This window comes from Ixodes scapularis, unplaced genomic scaffold (assembly GCF_016920785.2).
Source record: "Ixodes scapularis isolate PalLabHiFi unplaced genomic scaffold, ASM1692078v2 ptg001568l_1__unscaffolded, whole genome shotgun sequence".
NCBI lineage: Eukaryota > Metazoa > Arthropoda > Arachnida > Ixodida > Ixodidae > Ixodes > Ixodes scapularis.
Window position 1 is genome coordinate 3,325,514 of NW_024610167.1, and position 16,012 is coordinate 3,341,525.

Genomic DNA, 16,012 nt, shown 5'->3' on the forward strand with positions numbered 1-16,012 from the left:
GGTTCAGCAACTCCCAACGCCTTTTTTTAATTTGTGGTGATTTTAATGCTCACAGTCCCATGTGGGGCAGTAAGCGCCTTGACTCTCGTGGCGCTGTTGTAGAAAGATTTTTACTTTCGTCAGACATATGTCTTTTAAATAAGAAAGAACCAACATTTTATAGTTCCACTCATAATTGCTTCACATCCATTGACCTGTCCATTTCATCACCATCAATACTTCCCTGTTTTTCTTGGAAGGTTTTAGACAACCCTTTTGGGAGTGATCATTTCCCAGTTGTAATCGAAAGCCTCGTTCCTCTGCCGACTATTTTAAAACGAACCCCTAGGTGGAAACTGGACAAAGCCGACTGGGCACTCTTTAAACTTGATGCAGTGCTTGATCCGTCAGTTCTAGCAAATTTGTCACCTGAAGAAGCGACAGTGTATGTTACGGAGCAAATCATAAGTGCCGCCCAAGACGCCATTCCTCGCACCTCTGAAAATTTACCCAAGAGGTGTAGGCCTTGGTGGAATGAAGACTGTGCTACCACAAGGAAAAAGCAGCATAGGGCATGGGATACCTTTCGGAGGTACCCTACTTCTTCAAATAGGATAGCATTTAAAAGACTAAAAGCAAAGGCCCGATGGACTAGGAGGAAAGCTAAGTGGAAGTCCTGGACCAAGTACATTTCCTCCCTAAATAGTTTTGTCTCGGAGAAGGAAGTTTGGGATAGGTACAAAAAAATCAAAGGGGACTACCGTTGCTTTGTTATTCCTCTATTTAGCTCCCCTGCTACTTCGCTGAAAGATGTTGCTAATGTGCTTGGAGAGCACTTTGAGAATGTTTCCAGCTCCCAAAATTATCGTATGAAATTTAAACGTTTTAAAGCAAGTGCTGAGTGTCACCGTATACCCATGTCCGGTTGTAGCTCTGAGCCATACAACACTCCTTTCACAATGCAAGAACTAGAGGTAGCTCTGGGCTCCAAAAAGAGATCGGCTCCAGGCCCTGATGGAATCCACTTTGAAATGCTCCGTCAGTTGTCTCGTGAATCGCTGAACACACTACTAGGTTTTTTCAACTATCTGTGGGAAGCAGCTTACTTTCCTCAAATCTGGAAACAGGCGCATGTAATTCCTTTGCTGAAAGCTGGGAAGGACCCTTCGGACCCACGTAGTTACCGTCCAATCGCGTTAACGAGTTGCCTTGGCAAAACCTTCGAACGCCTTATTAATAGGCGGTTAATATATATTTTGGAGCATAACCACTTCTTAGCTAATAACCAATGTGGCTTTCGAGAAGGGCGGTCTACTTTGGACCACATAGTCCGTCTGGAAACAACCATACGTGAAGCTTTCGTAAATAGGCAACATTGTGTATCCGTTTTCTTCGACCTGGAGAAAGCATATGATACGACATGGCGGTATGGTATCCTTCATGATTTGTATGCCTCTGGTGTACGTGGTCGCATGTTGCGGTGTATAAGCAGTTTTCTCACAGGTCGCTCCTTTCAAGTTCGACTTGGCACCACACTATCCGACCAGTATATCCAGGAAAATGGTGTTCCGCAAGGAGGTGTACTGAGTGTCTCCTTGTTTGCCGTAAAGATAAACTCGTTGTCAAAGGTAATTCCACCTTCCGTTTCATACTCCCTCTACGTGGATGATATTCACATCTCTGCCTCTTCTTGTAATTTGTATAGCTGTGAGCGGCAACTGCAGCTTACCATCAACAGAATTAGTAAGTGGGCTGACGAAAATGGGTTTAAGTTTTCAGCTGATAAGACCATCTGCGTGCCATTTTCTCTGCGTCGGGGGCTGTTTCTAGATCCAGAACTGATTCTAAACAGGGTTCCTATTAATGTAAAAACAGAGCATAAATTTTTGGGCATAACGGTTGATAAAAAGTTAAACTTCGTTTCCCACCTGAAGGACCTGAGGAAGAAGTGCCTTAAATCAGCTAATATTCTTAAAGTCTTAGCGCACAAGTCATGGGGATCCGACAGAATATGTCTGCTACGCCTGTACAACTCCCTTATCCGGTCACGTCTGGACTATGGTGCTATAGTTTACGACTCAGCAAGGCCTTCTGCACTGAAAATGTTGGATCCTGTGCATCATCTCGGTTTAAGGCTCGCTACAGGTGCCTTCCGCACATCGCCCATTCCTAGCTTGTACGCTGATTCTAATCAGATGTCACTTAGGCACAGACCACGTTATCTTGCTGTGACTTATGCTTCCAGAATGTTGTCCTATCCAAATCACCCAACGTATGGTGCCTTGCAACATTCTCGGTTTGCTCGCTTTTCGAACATAAGCCCAGGGTTGTACCACCTTTGAGTCTTCGCCTTGAGGACATTTGTACATCTCTTGACCTCACCCTTGACGAGACCGACCTTTTGCAGAAGGGTGAAAATGAAGCTCCGTGGAGTACGTTGCCCGTCTTTTGCGATTGGTATTTTACTAGATTTAATAAACATAACGTCCCCGCAGTGGTGATTCAGCAAGAATTTCTTGAGGTGCAGAAGAAGTATGGTAACTACTCCCAATTTTATACCGATGGTGCCAAATCATTGCATTTTGTAGGGTCAGCAGTATACTCTGAAGGGTTCAGTAAGGTTCAGCGCCTCAAGGAATGTGCAAGTATTTACACGGCAGAGCTCTATGCAGTGTTGATGGCCTTCGAATATATCCTCATCAGCAAGACGATGAAATCTATTTTATTTGTGGACTCTCAAAGTGTTCTCACCACACTTTGCTCAATAAAGGGAAGTAAAAATAGACTGGCACAACTTGTCCGATCTAAGGTACAATCTGGTCTGCGGCTTGGCCTAGACATAAAATTCTGCTGGGTACCTAGCCATGTGGGGATCCTAGGTAATGAAAGAGCAGACGAATTGGCCACGAGCTCTAAGCACCTACTGCCAACCACCTCACAGATTACATTTCAAGACATGAAGCCCTTGGTAAAATCATCAGTTTTCCAGCTATGGCAATCAGAGTGGAGTCTGGAATGCGAAAACAAACTTCACAGGATTAAACCAGCTCTTGGTATGTGGGAGAGTGCATCCCACAAAACCCGCCGCCTTGAAGTTCTTTTGTGTCGTCTTAGAATTGGACATTTCTTCCTCACCCACAAACATCTGCTCAGGGGGGAAGCCCCACCCCTGTGTGATGACTGTGGGGAGCGTTTAACAATTTTACACATTTTGTGGCTGTGCCCAGGGATTGAGCAAGAACGACGTACACATTTCCCCGAGTTTTTTTTTCACACCAGATTCCTTTTCACCCAGCGCTGCTAATTGGGGAGACTCCTATAGTACCATTTGATCGTGTCATAAATTACTTAAGAAAAACCGGCTTCCTACTGGAGTTGTAATTTTAACTCTGACTTTTAACCTTGTCATATGAACCTCTTTTCGATAATTCATATAAAACAGTCCTGAGTATGTCCCAACTATACAAGCTCGGCGCAGTATGGCCATAGTAGCTTTGCGCCATAAAGCCCGCAATCAACAACAATTCCCATAAACATGTCACCACAAGTAAGATATTTACGTGACTTTTTTTCTCGGGGTTTGTCCTGGTACTTTCACACAGTGCATATGACTGCTTAAACTAATCCGGTGCTAGGCTTCATCAAACATATTTTGAAAAGTTCTCATGAAGTGAATTATGCTCTGTGTCTCACTAATTTTTGCCCTGTTGCAGAATATGCTTAAGAGGTCTGGGACTCCAAGCAGCAGTACCCGATAAAAAAATATGGAATGAATACAAAAATTAGCCGCCATATATTTACTTAATGGATGGTCGCGTGTCAAAGTGTAACTGCCTCGAAACGCAAACCCATGCGGCTGTCCCTACGGAATCCTCTTCAATGCTTCCGCCTCAAACTCCTCCACAGCATATTCTACAATCAGTGTTGATTTGACAAAATAAAGTATTTACTTCCACCTCAGTTCATCTTTCGGCGACTGGCTCATAACACAAAATTGGGCATTTGACAAGCAAAGTCGGCATTTACAAATACTCTTTTTTCCATTCCACTCTACTCAATTGGAATCAGCTAAATGAAGAGATACTCTTAACAAATGTAAACTCTCAAATTTCTTATCCATAGTCAAATTTGTAATACTTATTGTTTCTACAAAGTTCCACTTTGTGTGTATATGTTCACAAGTTTGTATAGCTGTACGCTGGCTTGGGATCTTGCTTTTTTTCAATGTACATGTTAGTTGTCGCGGGTAATGGATAATCATGACTGCGGGTAACGCAGTCATGATTGTCGAACCCAATAGGTATTGTTTGCGTCTAGTTGTTTGGTACTTACTCCTCCTGCCCTATAATGCTCTCACAAACGCTGTGACTTTATGTTAAAAAAATCCGGTGTTCTGGATTTTATTTTTAAGATAAAATAAGTCACTGCAGTTTAATTCAGCAAGCCCTCGAATCCCCAAGAACACGAGGAATATGTTCAAGAAGTTACTCTTGGACAAGTGCTTATATATATATATATATATATATATAGTAAAATAGCAACACCTTCCTACTTATTTAAAATGACCGCTGTAAAAACGTAGCCTTAAGACTCCTTTTGGTGCAGCTAACGGATAACAGCTTATAGCCATTGTTATCTTTTGAAAATAAAAGTCCCGAAAAAGATCTCACTATGCATGCCCCAAACCAAAATGTTTGAAATTATCGATTTTGAAATCGTAAATTCAATAAAACACTTATTAGCCTAAGTTACCTTGGTTGTAGAAGACGCAAGTTTCATTCGGACAGTAGCTTCAATTGCAGTCATGCAGTCTAGGCAGTTCTTATCAAGCTATCGTCACCCACGGAAGAACAAAGTAATAAAATCCTGGTGTAGCGGTAGCATGCGTCAACTCACTGGGGAGCACTGTATGATCGCTTTCACCGGCAAAGGTTATCCTAAAAAAAAGGATTGTTTTTGATGTACATTTATTTTTCTTTAAAAATCATGACGGGCAGCGTTTAGTGTGTGCACAGTTGATAGATTGCCAAAACGAGGGTTAAAAAAAAAGGAGTGCAGCTGCGGGGATATGTATGGGTAGGGAATGGCCGGAAACCGTTTGCCTCGGTACTGGGCCGCCGCTGTAGCCGATAAGTACGAGGCACACATCTGTTCTTTGTTGGCTGAGCTTTTGCAGCATGGTCCAGAGAGAAATGATTTTGTTGCTGACGGTTCGGGTCAGTAAAAGGAGGAAACCGGGGGTGCACATTTTGGACAGGTGTACCATGGCTGCGTTCGGCTGGGGCTGGTGTCCAAATTGTGAAAACTCAAAAAGCAGCCAAACGCTTACCATGCACTCGTGCCAAAGCTCACCCTTGAGTTCGCCTTTTCCATAGTCACTAATAGTTTTAGGTAAGGTGAACGTTCTATGATAGAAAAATAGTAAAAGTACTGTATTTTATTTTGAGTTTCTCACACACCGTTCCCATAGTTTTAGAGACATAAAATATATATTGAGGTTTGGGACGTCAAACACGCTTCCGGGAGCGTTATTATTGTTCATTGTAATCTAAACGTGGACGAAGTCTATTTTTTCTTTGTGTTTATAAAACATACTTTTTTTGTCGCTCATGTAACATTTTTAGACAACTGTGAGGTAATGATGAATAATATTGTTCCACACTTGGGTTATTGCTTTGAGTTTGAATTAAATCAAATCTATTGTACATCTTAGTTAGGAACTATTTAATAAATATAAATTTTAAGAAGACAAATTTCATTTGAAAAAAAAAATAGAACAAATCACTTGTTCTAACTTTCTTATGCATTTTTTTTCTTTCAGTAGCAGCAACACAATGAAATTTATTTACTGCAGAATAATACACTTCACAAGAAGTATACACGAAAACTAAAAAAATAAAGGTTCAGCGTGTACTGTTTTTATGTATCTACAATTAATTAATAATATTATTCTTGAGTACATTATGACTACGCCAGTTATTAAATATTCGAAACCCAGTATATAAATTTCAGTTTTAATTGTCAGCCCACTTAAGCAAACACATGTTGCCGCGAGCGCAGCTGACCAAGAAGGCAGCTCGCTCCTGGTCTAACGGTTATCGCGCGCGCTTTCCACGCTGAAAACCAGGATTCGATTCCTGGCCGGGGAGGAGCATTTTTGTTGACTCTTTACTGTAATGTTCTGGTAAGTTCGAGAACCATGTTGGGATTGTTCGAGGTCAGAATGTTCTACGCGCCGAACATTCTACGCCGAACGATCCAGAAACCCACGAGTGTACAGTCTCCGGCGATATGAAAGACCTACTGAGAGCGCGTGGCCGAGGCGGTGGCTGGCGGGGGCGCTGCGAGCGCTCCGGGCAGTTCCGTTCTGCTTCGAGGGGAAAACGCTCACACGGGGCTCTGCTAAAGCGCGCGCTTATCAGTTTGTGCTGAGCCCCGAGTGAGCGTCCTCCCCTCAAAGCAGAATGGAATTGCCCGGAGCGCTCGTAGCGCCCCCGCCAGCCACTGCCTCGGCCACGCGCTCCCAGTGGGACTTTCATATCGGCGGAGACTGTACATAAGGGATTCCAGAAGGCGAGCGGGGTCAGTCTCGCCCCAGAGGTCGACTCTGGTGTTACGCCGACTTCGACGCCCGCGACGCTCTGTTATTATCTTTTGTACCCTTTTATTTTTGGCACAAGTTCGCCACATTACCCGTTTATTTCTTCCTGTTTATTTATTGTTTTTTGGTCACCACCCGTGACCCTGACGGTGTCTTTGTATATCACACGCACCAACCCAAATTTGTTGCGTGAATCCCCGGATGTGGAGATTCGGGCTATTTTCCCGTCGGGGGTGAAGGCCTAAGTCTCCGTGCCGGACGCCGTCCCTGAATTATTTTGGAACAACCCAGAGTAAAACCTGCTTCTCGTCTGAACACCAAGACCGGAACTGTAGCAAACGAACCGAAAAATGTGTGAAGATTAGTTTTCATACGTTTTCTGTAATTCGGTTTGTCCGAGAACGTGAGTAGGTGCCGTGAAAAGGCAAATCCATTCATCGGCGCACCACGATTCGCTTTGAGGGAAAAATGTTAAGTTTAAATCCTAGATAAGTGTGGTATTCAGACTTATTTGTTTTGTTTAAGCATGCACACGGGGATACTGTCAAGTTGTCCGGAGCACCCGCAAACCACGTCTAGTCCGTCGTCACGTTCAAACGGTTGCCTTATCATTCAAACTGTTCCCTGGCCTTTCAAACTCTGCAAACTGTCGCCTGCTCACTCAACCGGCTGCGGCCATTAGACCAAACGTTTCTATCACAAGTTCAGGACTCAGGAGGCTTTTAAGTTGGAAAGTTGTTTGAGTAAGTAAACTCGGTGTAAACCGTGGAAACAAGGAGATGTTGATTTATGTTACGAGTGGCCGTCACCATCTTTTTATTCCTAATTCACTTGGACCGATTCTGCTTATACTTACGATTTTTAGTATCGACGTCGTACATCGAAGCTACCGTCCACACCTGCGTAGCCTGAGCGACATCGCTACTGAAAATAGCGGGCAAACGTTTAGGGTATGAATCACGCAGAGTCCATTCTGCGGACTTCACGCGAAATGAATAGTCGAACGTCACAATGTTTACAGGACGTTTTGCGCTAGAACGAGCCTCGATAATTTTGCTGAGGCCACCGAAGTGGTTTGCTATTGCTAGGAAGAGTAGACACAACAATTCAAATGCGAATGGAAGCCTGGGGACCTAGACCGGCGACGACATTACATTACAGTGGTTTGTTGATGCAGGACGTGAAGCTGCATGACGAGATGCCATCGCGCAGGCGCGCCGCCGAACACGTGCACGCAGGGGCGCTACGGTTTGTTTATAAACACGCAAGCGGCGTGTATTTGCCTTTGCGTGACGTGTACTATCGGGGAAAAATAAAATGCGAACAGAGGAGCGCGTGGCTCGCGGTACAGGCTGCGCCGCCTGAAAGTGAACCTAGGGGCGAGGGTGCGTGGCCTATATATATATACTCCGACGTGTTCACGCTCCTCCCTCTGCGTTCCCCAAGCTTCGGCAGTGCGCCTCTTAGTGCGCTGAAAGCTATCACACTCTAAGAAAAAGTCGAGCCCGCGGGGATTAACGACAGCTTATGGTCCCTTGATCTTGCATTTGCACCCCGAAGAGACCATCCGGTCCGATCTAGGTACCGTGTGCAAAGCGTGGGGACTATCTGCGTTCGACTGGGACTATCTGAAAGGTGAACGGGAGTATCAGCAGCAGTTAGACTCGCCACGCCACGGTGCTTTTCCATCCCTTAGTCCCTGAAACTATGGCACCATAGCCCTAATTTTGCATTGCCCAGCCGAACTCGATCGTCCGAAGTGTTCACCAAACTTCGTAGAAAGCTTCGAAAATTCCAATTCCTTAAATGTGCAACGATCATTGACGCTTGCCTTCGCGCTACGTGTGAATGCTTGATGTATATATGAACCGTATATGAGTGATTCCTCCAAGCGACGCGACGAAGCAACGCGACAGGGCCCGCTATCGATCGGCCCGTCGAAACCGCAAGCAAGCAACGCACGTCGCGATGAGCAGCAGCGACGGGCGAAGTTTTCATGAAGTCCTTTTCTCTACTGCTCAGGAAACAAGTGGAAATACTTTTCGAGACCTTGGATTTTTTCGAACTAGATGGCTTCCAAGAGGCGAGTCAGCTGCTCAGAGAGCACACAGCTCGCTCTCCAAGCTTTTGCTACGCTTGCGCAACGCGACCGCCGCTGCGACGTTTCTGTGCCGCCGTGCGAGTCGTTCCCGCGCCGCCGTGCGTCGGGTCTTTCAAAGCAGGAGCGAGTTTGTGACTCCGTGTGCCTGTCTATATCAGAGGTTTCTTGACCGTTTCTGGAGCGTTTCATACGACCCCAACGTCGTGTTCAAGTTCAAGCTACTTCTACGGCCTACTGTCTCTAGAGCTGTGTGTAAAGGTTGCCAATGTTCGTGGGAAATTTTCATGCCTGAGTGAAACGAGTCAGCTTGTCTAGCATTCTTGAACAAATACTTCATCAACGCGATCTCGAAATCATAATTCTCTTATGCTGTATCGTTGCTGAAAGGACATCACTCTATCATATTGTAGCAAAATAGTGTTGTGAGATTTCTACATGTTCTTGAAGATTCTGTGTGTGTATGATGGCGTTTCCGGGGCTCGTCACTTTGTCTTCCATTCAGCCCTGTGTGCCTCGTCTCAGGAGAACATTAGATAAATTTTTACAAGCATGCCACGCGTCGACTTGTGCCACCTTTTCATGCTTAGCAATATTTATATACTTCTGATGTTGCTATTATTAGCTGCATAAGCCTCTTTCATGGGTGGTTAGCTAACGCTCATAACAAATGCTTGTTTACATCGCTCTATGCTTTGGAACTCAAGATCAAATCCCAACTACCGCTGGCCTGCCTTGGAAACAGTGTTTCAAGAACCTATACGTTTTTGACAAACCAACGTCAGGGTTCCTACTCGTAGCTCCTAATTCAGTGACTTCACAATTATCGATATGGCCTCGGCTGCTGCCATTGCCATCCTGCAAGCACAGGGCAGATAATAGGTTTCTGTCTTTGAACATAATAATCAAAATGGCGATAAGACATGTACATGTTTTCATATATCTCTAGCTTTTGTTTTTTTCTGTGAGCATCTTTGAACTCAATCACCTTTTAGTACCATGAGAAGGTGCAGTGATTGCTCTGCTCATCACGCACCACACACTGCTTCATTCACACAGACCCCTGACACTACCTCGGCTAAAGACTAGCTCAGCTGTTGACAGATTGTTAGTTCTAAAACAACGCTCATCCGCTCCACCTGCCTCCACCAGCTACAAATTGTCCTACTGCTCCTTTTTGAAGGGGACATATCGACTAGGGATGTCGCGAACCACCCTAGGTTCGATTTCGAAAGGTTTCGATATTTGCGAAGCGAACTAAGGTTCGATTTCGAAAAATTTCGATATTTTCGTACCGACCGAGGTTCGATTTCGAAAAATTCGCAACTTTTGACCACAGCGGAGTTTCGAATTCGAAAATTTCGAAGCTTTCACGGTTTCCAAAATTTCGAATTCGAATATTTCGAATATTTTTTTACTTCAGGTTCGATAAATTCGAAGATCTCGAAATTCTTTGTAAAAAAAATTCGAAAACTTCGAACGCTTCGAATTTTTATAGACATGAAGTTCGAACAATTCGAAGATTTCGAATTTCTTTTTGCATAAAGTTCGAAAAGTTCGAAGGTTTCGATTCTCTTTTAACGCTAAATTAAAAAAAAAAAAAAAATTCGAGGATTTTGAATTTCTTTTTAATCCAAGTTTTCAAAGTTCAAAGTCCGATTTTCAAGTTTTTCCACAGTTTCAGTTTCAAATAACGTTTTCACGACTCACTGGTTTTCACGAAATCAAGTTTAGAAAAGTTAGGGTGTGATATCTAGATTCTGCGAAGGTGGTCAGGCAATTAAATGAGACGACGAGTGTCCCGGACGTGCTAGAATATTTGCCAGTGCAGAATTGTGACCGCCAGCCCCGGGGGGGGGGGGGGGGGGTCTTTAACCTGCATCACGCAGTAGTGATTGCACGAACACACTGTTTTACGAGACTCATCCAGTTCGAAACGGCCAGGGGCGAGCAGGAGGTTGAGGCTCAGAAAAACCTTGAAGCGACCTGGCAAACTACCTCGCCACCCCTTGCACGCTGGTAGTAATCCGATCCGGTGAAGTTTGTAATTGTCCTGGAGGTTTATTTTCTGGGACGGAGGAATCGCCTCGCAAAAAGCACAAAAGCCGACACAACTTGAGGTCGAGGAGCGTTCTATCATACAAGTGGCGTCGGAAGAGGAAACACGGGGGGAAAGAGGGTAGCTGGGGGGGGGGGGGGGCGGTAGCCTCCTTCTCCCCCTTGCAGGTATTTCGAACTGTTAAAGAAAACAATACGGGGAAAGAGGGCGTGGTCGAGCTTATTTTAATCTGCAATTATTTATGCATATGTATAGCTACTGTCGCTCTTCACTGCATAAAAGGTTGCGTAGATGGTGCTCCTCACATGCTTAGTGGTTCGGAAGTTCAAAGCTGTCTTTTCGACCTAAACACCTGTGCCGATAGTAAAAAAAAGAAAAAAAAAAGAATAAGTGCGGGAATAAAAAGCAGGAGAAAAAAAAAACTATCCAGAATTCGTCGGAAGTGTTCTATTCTTGCATATTCAGAGGTTCAGAACTTCGAAACAAGTTTCTTTTACCAAAATGTGTACAAGCTAAAAGAAACACGTCCCAGGAACGTGAAGCGGAAAAAAAAAAAGTTTTCTTTTAATCACGTGCTGAACTTGAACACTATTAGAAATCTTCTCCCATGAGTTCATTTATTCCTTAACGTGAAAAAACAATAAATATATTATTTCGTATTCTGCAGATGGCAATGATATGTACTGTCTGTGGTGTTAATTTAAATGCGATACCTCAAACAACTTAGACGAAAATAAATATAGGTTTAGGTTATAATTGAATGCAGATACATGTTTGGACATTTCTTCGAAACTCACGTTGAATAACAATAATCACATCTTAAGACGGCACTTACCTAGGCTATACATAGATCATTCTTAAAAAAAGTATAACATATCTACCATAAATAGCTCCGGCTGCAGCGTGCTTCAAATCTGGCACAAACGATAATCATCAAAAACCCGTCGTCCTTCCTCGCCCCTTCGGGGATTTATTTCTTTAAACCTAAGCATGCCAGAACATTGAAATAAACGACATTGTCTTTCGTAAGGAACGCAGCACCGCGTGTAAAAGTTCGAGAAAAAAAAATTACGAATGTACCCCACTACTTGAAATCAAATGAAACCGTCCGCCGGTCTTTCGAAGTTCGACGAACGTCGAACGTTTACCCTAAAAGTTCGAAGTTCGTCGAACTTCTGACTTTTCAGAATCCGAAAGTTCGAAACTTTTCGCATTCTCTTGATAAATAAGTTCGAAAGTTCGAAATTCATCGAATTTTTTGGTCTGTCAAGTTCGAAAGTTCGACAAGCATCGAACCTTGCAGCACAATAAGTTCGAAAGTTCGAAAAAGATCGAATTTTTTAGCGTAATAAGTTTGACGGTTCGAAAAGCGTCGAACTTCTTAGCTTAACAAGTTCGAAAATTCGACCTCCGTCGAATTTTACGATATAGACAATTCGAAAAATCGAAATCTTTCGAACCTTTCGAACCGCTTGATTCGATCATCGAAACTTCGATTCGAAAAAAGTTCGCGGCGTCCCTAATATCGACAAATCCCGGACCACATATTACTTGCCTCCCCCCCTCCCCCCCCCCCCCCCCCCTCGCAACCGAGCCGTTTACGACCATGTCGCTGCTTTGCAGTATAATGGGTGCAGTACCTGGCTCCATCGCAAGTGCGAACTGCTCTCGATGCAGTCCTACATGCATCTCACGTTGACATCTGAAGTGTGGTACTGTGGTATCTGTCATTTTCCGGCATTCGACGATGCCGTGTTTTCAACACCATTCAGTGCTGCATCCGAACCTACCCCTCCAGTGGCTCTCAGCACATGGAAAAAATGAAAAAGAGCCTCCATCTGATTTCCCAACCTCAGATCTGTCAAGAACAAAAAGCCCGAGTTCTGTGTACTCACTGAGTTCCATCCTGAAACAATACTTGCAATATGTGGGACTTTGCTGGGCAACTCTATCTACGGCAGTCGGCTCGTCAATCTTGCTTGGTTTACTGTCTACAAACAAGACTGTAACGGATCTGGCAGTGGAGTTATCGTCGCCGTACCATTCTGAATTAATTCCTCTAGAAGACACGACCTGGATGGAGACCAACTTGAGGCCATTTTTGTGGACCTCCACTCCAAAGAGTACATTTCAATGTCGCATACCTGCCCCCAAGCACAAAGTCAAAAAGCTGCAGTTTGCTGCAGTCAGCACGTCCTCTGCCGCCCCCTCGAAAAAAGTACTCGAACGCGCTGGTGGCTGGACACTTCAATGCCCACATTAACTGGTCAGACACAAGTACACCTGTGCCCTCTGAGCCATCAGACTCTCTCCCACTTAGTCTGCAGGGGTACACTCGGACTTATCCAAGTATGAAACGAACCAAGTTACAGCACCAGCAACAGCTACACTTTCTTTCTTGATCTAATGTTTTCTGCTAACCTCACACTCATCTCAAATTGTTTTACAGAACCCAGCCTCATGGGCTCTTACTACAAAGCAGTTATAATGGACACAACACCAGCTGCCTAGATTCAGACCCCGTACCAGACGCCTCCACCACTTCGCAAAACTCAATACTAAATGCCTCAATGCGCTTATACACCTCGCCCCTTAGAGCATGATATTCTAAGATAACCCCACAGACTCCTATGACACATGGCTAGACTTCATGCACATCATTGCAGCCAAATGCATCCCCATTATAGTGTCAAAAACAAACCCCGGGTCCCATGGATCCCAAAAACAAATACTGATCGAAGCTCGAATAAAATGTCAACTGCTTGTGCAGGCAAAGAAAAACAAACTACCACACTACACTTGAGGCAGTGCACACCCTCCAGGGACACTTGGAGATACGCATAAGACAGTCGCACTGGGACTATGCTTTGATCAGCACTGTGATCAGCTAACTCTCACTGCCAGTGATCTGTTTCGAAGCCTAAATGGGACATCGGTGTGCATTCACACAACTTGGGCCACTCTGAGGATCACAATAGCGTGTGTCAGCACTGTGAGCAGCTAACTCTCACCGTCAGTGATCTGTTTCGAAGCATAAACGGAACGCCTGTGGCCATTCACATGACCGAGGCCACTCTAAGAATCGCAGTAATGTGTGTCAGCACCGTGAGCAGCTAACTATCACTGCCAGTGATCTGTTTCGAAGCTTAAACGGGTAGTAGATGTCCATTCACACAACTGAGGCCACTCTGAGAATAACAGTAATGTGTGTCAGCACTGTGAGTGGCTAACTATCACTGCCAATGATCTGTTTCGAAGCATAATTACAGGACGTCCGTGGCCATTCACATGACTGAGGCCACTTTGAGTATCACAATAATGTGTAAGAACTATGAGCGGCTAACTCTCACTGGCAGTGATCTGTTTCAAAGCATAAACGGGACATCAGTGTCTGTTCACATGACTGAGGCCACTCTGAAAATCACAATAGCGTGTGTCAGCACTGTAAGCAGCTAACTCTCACTGCCAGTAATCTGTTTCGAAGCATAAACGGAACGTCTGTGGTCATTCACATGACCGAGGCCACTCTAAGAATCACAATAACGTGTGTCAGCACTGTGAGCGGCTAACTCTCGCTGCCAGTGATCTGTTTCGAAGCATAATTACGGGACGTCTGTGGTCATTTACACGACTAAAGGCCCATCCAAAGAGGATACTTACAAAATCATGAGGCGATAAGACTCCGACATAAAACGAGCGGCACTCCGTTTCCGTCTGTTGCTTTTTTTTTGCCGAGGGGAAAGTTTCCTCTGTCAAGTCTCGCCCGTGTACTCCATGGGAGTCTTGAGGATGCCCATCACGGGGGTCCAGACAGCCACTCACAAGCTCTGTTGGTTGTCAATCAATCACTCAAGGCCTCCACTGCTCTCCCGAAAACAAGAAGGGCTGTGCTCTAAATCTTACCCCATGTGGATCCACGGTTCTCTTCTGCGGGTCGTGCCATGTGATAACACAGACGGAGCAATGCTGGACGCGGGTAGTAGGTCTTCAAATGCAAAGATACAAAACCCTTACAAGATCGAATAAATTTTGGAACACTAACAAGGATACGAGGGCTCAACAGAACTGATAGACAGCATTCGCAGACGGCATGTGACGTCAAGACCAGGGGTGGATCCAGAGGGGGGGTCCGGATGTCCTGACCCCCTCCCTTGATTTCTGCATCTGTAAAATTTGGGGCGTAAAACGAAGGAGAGGGGGAAAGGGTTCCTAAACAGATGGTACGCTGACCAACACCTGACCCCCCCCCCTCAGGAAATTCCTGCATCCGCCCCTGGTCAAGACTGACGAGCACTGAGGCCGCCGAAAAGTGGAGGAAGCGAGGAAAAAAGTTGCGGCGTTTGCTTGGTGCCGTTCGAACGGACATCAGAATGCCAGACTGCTGGACGCAATTCAACTTCCACAATTTTTGACGGAGTTGTGTCGCCTCACAATTTCGAAGCATGAACGGAATGGCTGTGGCTGAGGATCACAATAACATGTGTCAACACTGTGGACAGTGAACACTCGATCACTGCCAGTGGTCCGTTTCGAAGCATAAATGGGACGCCTGTGGCCATTCACATGACTGAGGCCACCCTGGAAATAACAATAACTCGTGTTAGCACAGTGGAGAGCAAAATCACAGCTCTAGTGCTCTGTTTCGAAGCATATTAGGGACGTCGAAAGCTTCCATGAAGTCGACGGCCATTATGACTCTTGGGTCGCGCTTCGGTGAATTGGCTAACACCTCGTGGTGGATGAGGAGCAGGCAGTGCCCTGTGCGCCGAGGTGTGGTCTGAAGGGGTGTGGCATAGATTTTCTAAATTTTGGAGGTGCCATTGTGCTCACTTGAAATATATCGTAGAAACAGCACCAATTGCTTGACGTGAGGGAAAGTCTGCTACAACATTGATGAAGGTTGGGTGAGAGGACCGAGATCGGTGGAATGGCAATGCCGGTGACTAGGCCTGATTCAATCAGACTTAAGCTTGATATCGTCAGTCTTGCAGGAACGCTATGATGAAGTGAAGCGTTCCTCCATAGAGGCCTTAGTTTTAAGCCCCCCAGACTAGTGCAATGTAGAGGATCAAATCAAATCTTTTTAGAGCCGATAAGAACTACAATGCACAGACTGCGGCCAGACTTGTTGCCGAGGGCAGTGGTGTGAAGTAATGAAAGGCCGTTTTTCAGTGCTTGGACGACTTTTGGAACTGGTTTAGATTGAATGGAGGCGTTTCTCGGTTTTGTGATGCTGTGGTTTGTACCAGGCGTAATCCGCTTTTTCGTTGGTGCT